The sequence below is a fragment of the Bos javanicus genome, chromosome 10 (assembly GCF_032452875.1).
Source record: "Bos javanicus breed banteng chromosome 10, ARS-OSU_banteng_1.0, whole genome shotgun sequence".
NCBI classification, from domain to species: Eukaryota; Metazoa; Chordata; class Mammalia; order Artiodactyla; family Bovidae; genus Bos; species Bos javanicus.
In genome coordinates, this window is record NC_083877.1 from 100,298,634 (window position 1) to 100,311,185 (window position 12,552).

The 12,552-nt window shown below is 52.4% G+C and overlaps 1 long non-coding RNA gene across 1 annotated transcript in view; it reads right to left on the reverse strand.

The window, feature by feature from the left end:
* LOC133255082 (uncharacterized) overlaps positions 1–11,954 on the reverse strand; it is a 79,840-nt gene extending 67,886 nt beyond the window's left edge. Inside the window, exon 1 of the long non-coding RNA XR_009738868.1 lies at positions 11,508–11,954. This is a non-coding gene — a long non-coding RNA (uncharacterized LOC133255082). The remainder of the gene's footprint in view (positions 1–11,507) is intronic.
* Positions 11,955–12,552: the final 598 nt, after the last annotated feature.

Consider the following 12,552-nt stretch of genomic DNA (forward strand, 5'->3'; position numbering starts at 1 on the left):
CGCAGGGACAGCGCGCCACCCGCTCCGGACACTCTGAAGGCGGCGCGGACGACTCTGCAGAGGGGCGGCGGGACCGGGCCAGGGTGGCCGGGGTGGGTGGGCCGGGCGAGCGCCCCCCCCGGCGAGGCTCGGCGCCATGACGCCGCGCGGCCACACGGTGGCGCTGCCGCTCCGCCCGCCGGACGCGCCCGGGGCCCCCGGGGAGGCCCGCTCGTCCCCGCCCCGGGGTGGGGTCCGCCAGCTCGGCGCCCGCAGGGCCCTGAGGCCGGAGGAGGGTCCTTCCACACACACACACACACGCACGCACGCACGCACGCACGCACGCCACGTGCACCTGCCTTGTGGACGCATTCCCTGACGGACCCCAGCACAGAGCACCTTCCAGGCTAAGGTGCCTTCCTTTACAAACAGGGAAACTGAGACCCAGAGAGTTAGGGATCCTGACTCATTGAGGCTCCAGGCGAGCCACTCTGCTCCTAAAAGAAAGAGGATACCTCTAAGGGGAAAGAGAGACCCGCAAGGGATGCATGCCCAGCCCTTGCGTGGTGAGCGCCGCAACCCGAGAGGCTGAAATTGACGCCCTTTGCTGTGCTTAGTCGCTCAGTCGTGTCTGACTCTTTGTGACCCCATGGACTGTAGCTCACCAGGCCCCTCTGTCCGTGGGATTCTCCAGGCAGGAATACTGGAGTGGGTTGTCCTGCCCTTCTCCAGGGGATCTTCCCAACCCAGGGATCGAACCCGTGTCTCCTATGTCTCCTGCGTTGGCAAGCGAGTTCTTTATCACCAAAGCCACCTGGGAAGTCCATTTCACATACGAGGAAATGAGGTTCAATATTGACCAAAGTCAGGCTGTTCAGAGGTGGTATTCAACCCCAGGACTGTTTGCCACTGTCTGTGAACTCCCTGCCCCACACCCCTGCCTCCTACATCTGTGACTTTCAAATGACTCTGTAGTTTTTGGCAGTGACCTACACTGACACATCTCCAAGTATCTGTAACTGAAAACAATGCTCATCTTCAACTAGTGTGACGCTCTTTCTTTTTTTATTCTGTCTTTCCTGCCTTTCTTTCAATACTGGTAGGATCTGCTAAAATGATGTCACTGCTCACTAGTAGGTCCTCAGTTACAGTCTGAAAAACAGTCATAGGTGCTGCCTGGACTCTTCCAGCTGGAAAAATCAATGGAAAACTGTCCGTGTAAGAGGCCAAAGTCAAGATCAAGTAAAGGTGCGGGGAGACTCTGCTTCTCCAGGAATCACTTGGCAATGTAGTTAAAGGGCTGTTTCTGACTTAGCAGCTCAGGGGTGGGACCCCCACTCCCACACTGCTAACAAGCTGCCAAGTGATGCTGGTCACCCCATGCTCAGAGCAGCCGGCTCTTATCCACAACCTCGCCATCAAGTAAATTATAATGAAAGCAGTTCTGAGACCAAATCCCACCACACCTACAGACATTAGGGCTTCCCAGGTGGCCCAGTGGTGAAATAATCCACTTGCCAAGGCAGGGGACTCAGGAGATGTGGGTTCAGTCCCTGGGTCTGGGAAGAGCCCCTGGAGTAGGAAATGGCATCCCACTCTGGTATTCTTGCCCGGAAAATTTCATGGACAGAGGAGCCTGGCGGGCTACGTCCACCGGGTCTCAAAGAGGCAGATGCGCGCGTCACAGGCACCGAGTCTAGATGCTGCCTGACCCTGTGAAGTCCGACCCTCTGCCCTTTTACACCCTTCAGTGAGAACCCTGAGGAAGAGCTCTATGGCAGAGACCGAAGCCCACTCTCCCTTCTTTCGCGGTAACGGACCTGAATGTACGCGGATGCTGTTGAACCCGGGACCTCACTTCTCTCCAGTCTTCCTCCACCCCGGGGTGGTGGTGGGGTTCATGATGAAGTCTGAGCCAATGATCACAAGGGAGGTGATCCACCCCCAGGCTGTCTTCTGAGAGACAGCCCAACTCATCCAACCGAAACAACAATCGAAGACTTCTACTCCAAGTTAGAAGTCAACCAGCGTGACCGAATGCACCCAGATTTCCTTCTTTTCCCTTTCTGTAGGAAGGGAAAGAAAAATGGAGAAACAAGGAGATCCCACAACTCAGCTCTGGCCTGAGAAGGCAATACTCTAGGGGATGAAACAGTACCAAGAAGGAAGTACCAGGAAGGAACCCACATCCCTGAATCAACTTGATCTTCCATCTAGATGGAGGTGGTTATTTGAGAGAGTAGTCTTATCCTTTAAGCCCTGTATTCTGGGGTGGAAGGAAGGAGCTGTCGGTTAGCTACCCTAATTACCTTGGGTTCCTCTGAGGCGAATGCAGTAATATTCTCATGGCAGAACTAACTGTTTTACCGAATGAGGTGACAGAATCCTCTAAGAGTACTGGGGATGGGGCGAGGAGAGGACAAGACCAAGTTTCTGGACCCAAAGCTATAGATTCTAACGCTGCTTTCTTGAGAACATGAAGACTCGCTTGTATGTATCTTTCTAGCCATGAACGTTTCATGGACACTGCTCGCTTAGCCAAAAGATGTACTTTTCATTTTTCTTAATTAAATTCCGGGGAAGATTTAGGAAGCGACATTTGAAACCTGGGGTCTTTCCCATGTTTACTACCTCCCTCCCTCCACCTTGGTCATCAGTTGAAGTTAAACTGCATATACATAAACCTCTTAAGTCTGTACTGAGGTGTTTTAAAGAAAATACAGATAATGTTTTACCTGTATTTTCTTATTCAAATTATTGTTATAGCCCAAGTGGCTATCACCTTGGTCATCATTTTCTTTATTACATTAAAGAAATTTGGGGACTTCCTCAGCAGTCCAGTGGTTAAGACTCCGCCTTCCATTGCAGAGGGCCCAGGTTCGACCCCTGGTCAGGGAACTGAGGTCCCACATGCCATGGGGTGTGGCCAAAAATGTTAAAAATAAATAAATAAATTTGGCTCACATGATGAGACCCTTCCGCCCGCCGGGGTCTCTAGTAATCCTCTGTGGGGGGCCTGCCTTTATCCGTGTCTCCTTCTGCCCCCGTTTCTTGCTTCTCCTGCCTTCTCTGGGTCCTCTTTGGACCTGTGTTTGTGACCCACATCCACAGAGAAGTCATTTTGATGAGGATTGGTGGGCGACGGGGTTGGGGTAGGAGGACCCTGAAGCCCAGTGCTGCTAATGGTGTAAACCAGCGGTCCCCAACCTCCAGGCCGCTGGTCATCTGCGGCCTGTTAGGAGACAGGCTGCACAGCAGGAGGCGAGTGGGTGAAGCTCCATCTGTTTACAGCCGCTCCCCGTCCCTCTCCCATCGCCCCCAGATGGGACCATCTAGTTGCAGGAAAGCAAGCTCAGGGCTTGCACTGATTCTGCATTATGGTGAGCTGTGCAATCACTTCATCGTGTGTGACAGTGTAACAGTAACAGGAATGACGCGCACAGTAGCCGTAGTGTGCTTCAATCCTCTGGAAACCATCCCCGCCTGCACCCCCACACCTCCCAACCCCGGTCCGTGGAAGAATTGCCTTCTGTGAGACCGGCCCCTGACTGGGGACCACTGACTTACACGCTAAATAAAATAAAATTAAACATCCTTCCTTGCAGATGGCGCTGGCGGTAAAGAACCCACCTGCCAATGCAGGAGACGCAAGTGTTCACTCCCTGGGTTGGGAAGATCCCCTGGAGGAGGGCATGGCACCCCCACTCCAGTACTCCTGCCTGGAGAATCCCAGGCAGAGGAGCCTGATGGGCTACATACAGTCCACGGGGTCGCAAAGTGTCAGACACGCCTGAGGGACCAGCACACAGCGCACCACTTGCAGAAGAGCCTCAGCCATCCCGAGTCCAGGCTGGTCCCCGTTTCTGCACCTCCTCCTCGCTGCCTTCCCTCTGCCTGGAGAGTTTCTGTCCCAGCTGCTCCCTCTCTGCCTCTGACTCCTCCATCTCATGGGGTCTTTCTCTCCACCATCCCACCCCTCCCACCGCTCCCCGGCCCCTCACCCAGAGCAAACCAAGTGCCTGCAGCTTGTCAAAAGTCTTCTGTCATCTCCCGTCCTCCTCCCGCCTTCTGCCCTCTGCTCAGGGCTCGTCTTTCCCCACCATCTGTGCCAGGGCGAGTTTTGCTGAACACAAATAAACACACAAAACACACAAATAAGCCCTCAGCAAAGGTCACTTCCTATCTGCCAGGTCACAAAATAACTCTTCCCCCCACCCTCTTCTAACTGCACACGAACGTGATCAAGATGTTCCTTTGCTCGAATCTCTGCAGCAGCTCCTGGCTGGCCTGTGCGCATCCCATTGCCATGGTTACCGGGCCCTTGGTGACCAGGTCCTGCCCCCTCCATTCCAGCCTAATATCTTACTGCTCGCCCACAGGGCCTCCTGGGCCGGTCTTGCCCAGACACTTCGCCTTCTCCAAATGGCCCAGCTCTGCCCTGTCTCCTGTGTCCTCCTTGCTGGCTGTGCCTGGATGGCCCCTCCCTTAACTCTGCCTGACCGCTGCTGCCTCACCTCCCCCAGGAAGCCCTCCCTGACTGCTCTGTGCTTCTCTGTGCTCCCAGCAACCCCCTTCGGAGGTCTTTCCCAGCACTTAGAGCACATCTCTCTCCCCCACCAGATGGAATTCCTCAGGGAAAGAAGTACATCGGCACACTTCCGTATCCTGAAGCCAAGCCCACTGAGGTCTTCAACGCCTGTGTGTTAAATGATGGACTGAACGTGGGAGACCCGTCCCTCACCTTGGAGGTGACTAAGGACGGTCTGGGAGGGGTGAGCGGGGAGGGTAGGGCTTGGGAAGGAGCGTGGCTGCAGCCCCACGGAGGAAGAGGGACCTTCTGGACGGTGGTCCAGGGAAACCACGTTGGCTCCACGTCCTTCACTGCCTTCAGCACCAGTGTCTGAGCCCGTCCTCTTCCTTCTCATTCTCTGAGACAGATCTGGGGTCTTGTCCTCCTGCCCACCCCAGGCACCCATCACTGGGTGCTGACCCTGCCTGGCTCCCGTGGGAGGGGCTGGACAATGGGCTGGGCACTGGACCTGGGTCTGTCTTCATCCCCAGCCTCTGATTCCTGGAAGGAACCTCCTAAGGTCTTAGGTGACTGTGGAAGGGATTTCCCTCAGCAGAGAGCAAGGCATCCCAAGGTTTTTGATGTATACTTAGACATTGCCCTCCTGGCCCCTCTGACCAATCCCTGCACCCCAACCTCTCTCAGTGGTTCTTGTTCAGTCGCTCAGTTGTGTCCGACCCCATGGACTGCAGCCCGCCAGGCTTCCCTGTCCCTCACCATCTCCTGGAGCCTACTGAAACTCATGTCCTTCGAGTCGGTGATGCCATCCAACCATCTCATCCTCTGTTGCCCTCTTCTCCTCCTGCCTTCAATCTTTCCCAGCATCAGGGGCTTTTCCAATGAGTTGACTCTTTGCATCAAGTGGCCAAAGGATTGGAGCTTTAGCTTCAACATCTATGGGACAGAATTGAAACCCCCCACAATGCGGTCCTGCCTCCCGGAACAGGCCTGTTCGAAGTCAGCACAGAGGCTGAATCCCTGTGGTTGCTGATGAAGCAGCTGTCTCAGGCCATCTCTGTGAAGGGCATTCTGGAGGCCTCGCGCCGGCAGTTGAGCACTTTGGCCTGGGAGCGAGCCCCTCCGCTTTTGCTCTCGGGTCACTGGCCACAGCTGGTCACACGACCCCACCCAGCTACCTGGGGGCAAGAAGTACAGTCCCCCCAGAAGATGGGGAGCTAGTCTGCTGCACTCATGGCTACATAGCGGGCGAAGAAAGGGAAGTCTGAAACAGAGGGCAAAAAGGGAAATGGAGAGTTTCAGAGAAGAAGGCAAAGCTGGTTGGCCGATAGGCACAGCAATTCTGGGCTGACCTCGAACAGAGCAGATGGCAGAGGGTGAGATGGTCGGATGGCATCGCCGACTCAATGGACATGAGTGTGAGTGAACTCCGGGAGTGGGTGATGGACAGGGAGGCCTGGCGTGCTGCCGTCCATGCGGTCGCAGAGTCGGACACGACTGAGCGACTGCACTGAACTGAGCTGAACTGAGCAGGGCCAGGCAGGTGCAGACTGAGTCCCGGCTTTGTGAGCGTGGAGCTGGGGATGCTCGCTGCGTCTCCACCAGGCAGGTGCAGACTGAGCCCCGGCTTTGTGAGCGTGGAGCGGGGGATGCTCGCTGCGTCTCCACAGCACCTTTCCCCTTCCCCACACGTCCTTCTTCTGGGCCCGCGGGAACCCTAGTCAGCCTTGAAGGACCCTGCCTTCCCCTAGAAATCGTCCCAGTGAGTGCGGCCACCCTCTCTACCCCATGCACCTTTCACTCTGGCGTTTAAGCACATTTCACCTGACCTCAGACTCTGTACTGTCTGATGGGACTTGTCCATCCTTTTGTTTTGATACAGCCTCTTCTTCCCGATGGCAAATCCCTTGAGTTCAGAGTCAACCTCAATTCTTTTTCTCTACCCGCTCCCATGGTGTGGGATGAGGCATTCAGTATGCCTGGGTCCTCGAAATGGACTCCCCCCCGGGGAGGATGAAAACAGACACGAGACGTCAAGGGGAGGCTCAAAGCTGAGAAAGAAATGCCAGTCTCCACCTCAGTCTGTCAAAGTGTCCAGGAACCACTTGAATTGAATCACATCGTCTTTGACCCCTGAAACAACACTGTCAGCTATACATTACTGTATCAGCAGTGGCTTCATAGAAGGGCCTCTGACCAGCACCCTGGATCTCCGTGTTGGCCAGCAGAGAGGCCGCAGGTCACATGTGGCTGCTGGGCATTTTAAATGTGACCATTGAGACTGAGAAACCAAATTTTGAACTAAACTGGAATATGCTACAAGTGAAAAAACCACATCAGGTTTCAAAGTCTATATGAAAAAAAAAAATGCAAACTGTCCCAGTAATATTTTGTTCTATTGATTTTAAGGCCATAATATTTCAGATCTAGTACATTAAGTGAACTTCATTTTTAAAATAATTTCATTATCTCTTTGTACTTTTAAAATGTGCGGCCTTAGAAAAGTTAAAATGACATCTGTGTCCTGCAGAATATTTCCGTGGAGCATCATGGATCAGGAAAGCCCAGGGCAGGATTTGTGAAAGCTTAATTCATTTCACATTGCTATTTCCAAAGCTGCAAAGCGTTACTTTTGGCCAAACCTAAAGAATCTGCCTGCAGTGCAGGAGACGGGGGTTTGATCCCTGGGTTGGGAAGATTCCCTGCAGAAGGTAATGGCTACCCACTCCAGTGTTCTTGCCTGGAGAATCCCATGGATGGTGGAGCCTAGCAGGATACAATCCATGGGGTCGCAAAGAGTCAGACACGACTGAGTGACTAACACACTAATTTGCAGATATTCTCACAAGGGCAGCATTTGAAATTTGGGACATTTACTTTTTTTAATATTTGTTATTTGTTTTGACTGCACCAGGTGTGGGATCTTTTTTTTTTTTTTTTTTTTTTTCGGTTGCAGCCTGCGGGATCTGGCTCCCTGACCAGGAATTGAACCCTGGTCCCCTGCGTTGGGAGCATGGAATCTTAGCTGCTGGACCACCAGGCAAGTCCCGGGACGTCTTCCTCTCTCTATTTACTTTCCTGCTTTTCTCCCAAACCTATGACTGCAAAACCCATCTAAAAGCATCTTATTTATTCCATAAACAGATCTCCAGATCTTAACAAAGTAACAATTGCTGCTCTGTATTTCACACACACACGCTCCCCTACAGGGACAACATTTTCCCATGTGTAAAGCGACATGCCTGATTGCTGGATTAAGCAATGGAAATTAATTATTACAGTAATTACTTGGCCACTAAATATCTGAATGCCAGACCTGACATAGCTGTCCTGGGAGCCACCTTCAGCTTCCTGAATGCATTAGTATTGACAGGGCAGCTCAAGCCAATGTATTTTTAAAACTCTTTCTTCTGCTGCTCTTTGCAGTGTGATCCAGGAGCATTTGTTTGGAGGAAGAGGAGGTTGGACACCTTAGACCACAGGAGACAAAAAAAAAGACAGCTGGCTTCTGGAACCCATCTTCCCAGGCCAGGAGAACATCAAATGCCTGAAAATGAGAACTTCAGTCTTCAATAGGGTGCGGACACATGCAGTGTGAAAACGCTAGCTGGGCGATGGGAGAAACCTCAGTGTAGAGGCCAGGAGGGCTCAGACCCAAGCTGCCATCCCTGCAGGAGGGGTCTGCCACTGGGGATTCTAAAGCTGCAGGGACGAGTCCCCTGGGGGCCAGGGCTGAGGACTTGGCTCTTTGTCACGGCCCAGGGTCAGTCCCCAGGAAGCTGCAGGGAACCATGCCAAGGTGCCGGCAGGAAGTCCCCCTGAGCTCCTTCTAAAGTACCCTTTCTGTTCTTTTCTCTCCATGGTATCCCAGGCACACCAGCCATCCAGGGCACCTCACCTGCCTTCTTCCCTGAGGCCAACTTTGTTCAGGGTGGAGAAAAGATTTCCTTTAGGAAACAGATCCAGGTAAAGACCACAGCTTTCAAAAGCAGCCCTGCAGAACAGGGCTTCTCTGGCAGGAAAAGGAGAAACCCCACCTGCTTGTTTCTTCGTCTCCTCCTGCCGTGGGGCTCCGCCTTCATCCGGGAGGCACATGATGGTTAGCATGGCTGAAGCGGCTTCAGACAGTTCAGAGCGTGGATTCACAGGATAAGAATGCTTCAGCTTCTTGATTTTTTGCACCTTGGGGTAGGGTTTGAGCTCAATGGCGAGAGAGTGCACAACTTTTTGTATTTTTTTTTTAAATCATCCATCCAGTTAGACCACACTTTGGACATCTGGGGGTCACCAGGTAATTCTCCCTGGCACAAGCCCTATTGTTCCAGCTTTAAAACTGTCAGTTTAACTCAGAAAACCATTAGGCCACATGTCAGCGGGTATTAAAGGAAGTGACTTCACTAAAAGCCATCTGGGAAACTCCACTGTTCCCGGATCCCTGCAAAGCTTTCATTCTGTAGGTCAGAACCATTTCCATCTTCTCCAAAACAGAGAGTCCTCCAAGCAAACACACAAGCCCAAAGGTTACAGCATCACCCCAAATGGTTTCCATTCCTCTTGGAAAGTACCACTGTCTATTAAGAAAAAGAAATCAGTAATAACAGTAATAGCAACTGAGTGTAGCACGTTACTATTGGGTAGAGCGTTGAACATTTTAGAGTATTATTTTCTTTAACCCTATAATATGCATTAATTCAAAATACATTTATTGAGCGACCACTGTCTTGACAAGTCCCTCTGTCATGGAGCTCCTGTTCCATCCTGTAACTTTGGAAACATTTGTCCACCTCTGACCGCAGCTGTGGCTGGAGGGACTGCTCCCCACTTCCAGTGGCTTCTGATTTGGGGAGAGAGGAAGCTGGGTCTGCCCTGAAGAGCAGGTGGGTTTGCCCGGAAGGCTGGCGATGGGCAGTGGTGGAGAGACGGTGGGGCTTTAGAGGCGAGAGACAGATGGGCTCCAGGCTGAACAGCTGGGGTGTGTCCCCATGGGCGGAAATTCCAGGATGAAGACCAGGAAGAGCTGAGCCCCACCCAGATAAGAGACCACGATTCTCTCATTCTCAAGGTATGGGAGACCTTCCCAACTAAGGTGCACAGGAAGGCGCCTTGGAGTTCAGAAGGGAGGGCGCGACCCCTCAGAGTAAGTGACGCAGCTCCCCACAGGCCTCTTCACTAGAATCCGTCTTGGCTAAGAGGTGCGCCCGCACCCATGGGATAAACCAAACACAGACTCGTGTGTGAGTGCTCCGTCCCTCAGTCGTGTCTGACTCTGTGACTTTGGGACTGTAGCCCACCACGCTCCTCTGTCTGTGGGATCCTCCAGGGTATAGAACACTGGAGGTGGCTGCCGTTTCCTTTTGGGGATCTTCCAGACCCGGGGATCAGGCCTACATCTCCTGCATCCCCTGCGTCACCTGCGTTGGCAGGCAGATTCTTTGCCACTGAGCTAACGGGGAGACCCAAATACAGACTCAGAACCAGGGAAAGCAAGATGATTGGGCAAAGGAAACCCAGAAGAATGGCCCGTAAAAGTGATTCAAAACGCCACGTGGGCGACACTCTGAGTCCGCGCATCTGTCTATCCACATGAACTCTCTTTCCTCCTGACAAGCACTGCTCCCCATCTCTTCATGGGAATTCACCTTCGGCAGAGCCGCGGGGGCCTTGTCCCTGACCACTGGTCCGGGGGTGGGATTCAGCATGCTCACGGCTGCAGCCTGACCTCCATCTCTGGCCGGGAACTGAAGAACTGCTTCAAACCGCTGGACATCACTTTCATCCTTCAGAGAAGGGCATTCCACTGGGCTCTTTGGAGGCTCCCCGACAGGAGTGAGCCCCAGTGGCCAGGCAGGGCTTACTAAGGCGCCCTTGCTAGACTTCACCCACTTCTTTGTCCGCCTCTCACTGCTGCTTCCCTTGGACTTCCTGGATCACCTCCCAAACAAATGCCTTGGGCTCATGCCCTTGTCTCAGCTGCTGCTTTAAGAGAACTGAGAGTGGGTTATTACCTCCATTTCACAGATGAGGTCACTGAGGCCAACTGCCTTTAAGTCCCACACAGCTGGATGTAGTGGAGCCACGACTCACCCCACGTGTGTCTGAGCCCCTGGACTCAGCATCAGGCCCCCGTCACTAAATGCTTTCTCGCTGCTCCAGTCTAACCAGAATGTGTACCGGGGACTTGCTGACCCCCACTGGTGCTTCCCAAGGCAGGCCATCCCATCACGGGCAGTTCTAATGACCAGAACGTTCTGCTTGATGTTCAGCCCATATTCACATCCCTGAAACGTCATTCGTTACTTCTTCCTCACCAAGTGTCTTCATGGTGCTAGGCACTGGGGCACGGCTCTAGGGAGCCCCAGGTGGTTCCCTTTGGCCCCTAAGATTTCTGCCCACAACTGATGGGCACCGATCAGTTGGGGACCCTTGCGGGGGTGCCGTGGGAGCACGGAGTAAAGCTGTCCTGGGCCACACCCTAGGAAAGGATGCTCCCCGGTCCACACACTGGTCCTGCAGGGCTGAGGTTATCAGATCCCCCGAGACTTGTCCGTGCTATGCGGGTCCATCAGCCCACCTTTGGATGGGCCTTGGTGGCCGAATGGAGCCCACACCCCTGGTACAATCACAGAAAACCTCAGTGCAACATGCATTACCAAGATGAGAGCAGAGACCCAGCCATCACAGGGAGTGGGGAAGCCATGGGTGAATCCTTGAACTTGTCCCAAAGAGCAGTCTTTGGAAGACCCACTGGATGTTTCTGCTGCTGAGTCTCTCATGCCCCATTCCCTAGCTCTCGTGCCACCAAAAACATGGGCAGCACAGGCGTAAGATATCTAGATTCGATCCAAGAGAGTGGAGAACAATGTTATATTCCATTTCCCCTTGTTCCCTTGTGTTGCTACTGATACACAAAGTAGCAACTTACAGGGCCAAGTAGTGAGTAGAAGTGTTTGGAGTCTGCCATGTGCATGTAAAAGTGAGGTTGTGAAACTCCTGGGCTCACCTGCCTGCTTGGATTTCAGGAGGTCCCAGGGAAAAGCAGCATCATGTGGCAGTTAGGTTGCTGTGATGCACTGGAAGGGCAAGCAGCAGTCACACAAGTGCCTTCTTTCATCCAGCTTTCCCTGCAACATAAACGAATGCTCAAAGTTTTATTTCCTTCCCTCTGATCTATTAAGCTCTCATTTGCTTTTTATTTTTTTCCTTTTTGAATAACATTTTGAGGGATGGGATTCTAGACACTCATCTCTGGAGTCCTGAAGAGACAAAGCTCAGATTCCTGGGAAATGAAGCCACAATCTAGAACTACATATCCACCCATCCGTCTACCCATCCATCCATCCACCCATCCATCCACTCATCTATCTATCCACTCATCCTTCCATCTATCCACTCATCCATCTACCCATCCATCCATCCATCCATCCACTCATCCATCCATCATGCATCCATCCATCCATTCACTCATCCATCCATCATGCATCCATCCATCCATTCACTCATCCATCCATCCACCTTCCTCCCCTATACTTGCTTTTCCTAAAGATACCAAAGAGGAGTTGAAATCACCTTTAATCATAGAAAGCCCCAGCCAGTTAGCCAGCCATCTATCCATCCATCCATCCATCCATCTGTCCATCCATCCACTCATCCATCCATCTGTCCATCCATCCACTCATCCATCCATCCATCCATCCACCCATCACTGTCCCCTTCCATTTACTAATTTATTCAATAAATATTAAGCACATGCCAAGAGCTGCATTAGGGGCTATACTAAGATCCTGAGATGCTGCAATAAAAAGACCTCTTGTCCTAGAGCTTACGGTCTAGCAGGGAGGAGACATTATGCAAATAATTCTACAAAGAACTAGCTACAGTTTTAATCTCTGTCTCTGAAGAGAGTATGAGGTGTTTTGCAAAACTGTAACAATCAGGACCTTACTTTGCCTGGATTCCCCGGAAGGTGACATTCAAACCAACAAGGAGCAGGAGGTGGGTGTTAATAAAGTAAAGAAGGAAGGAGAGGAAGGGGAGGTGATTTAGGT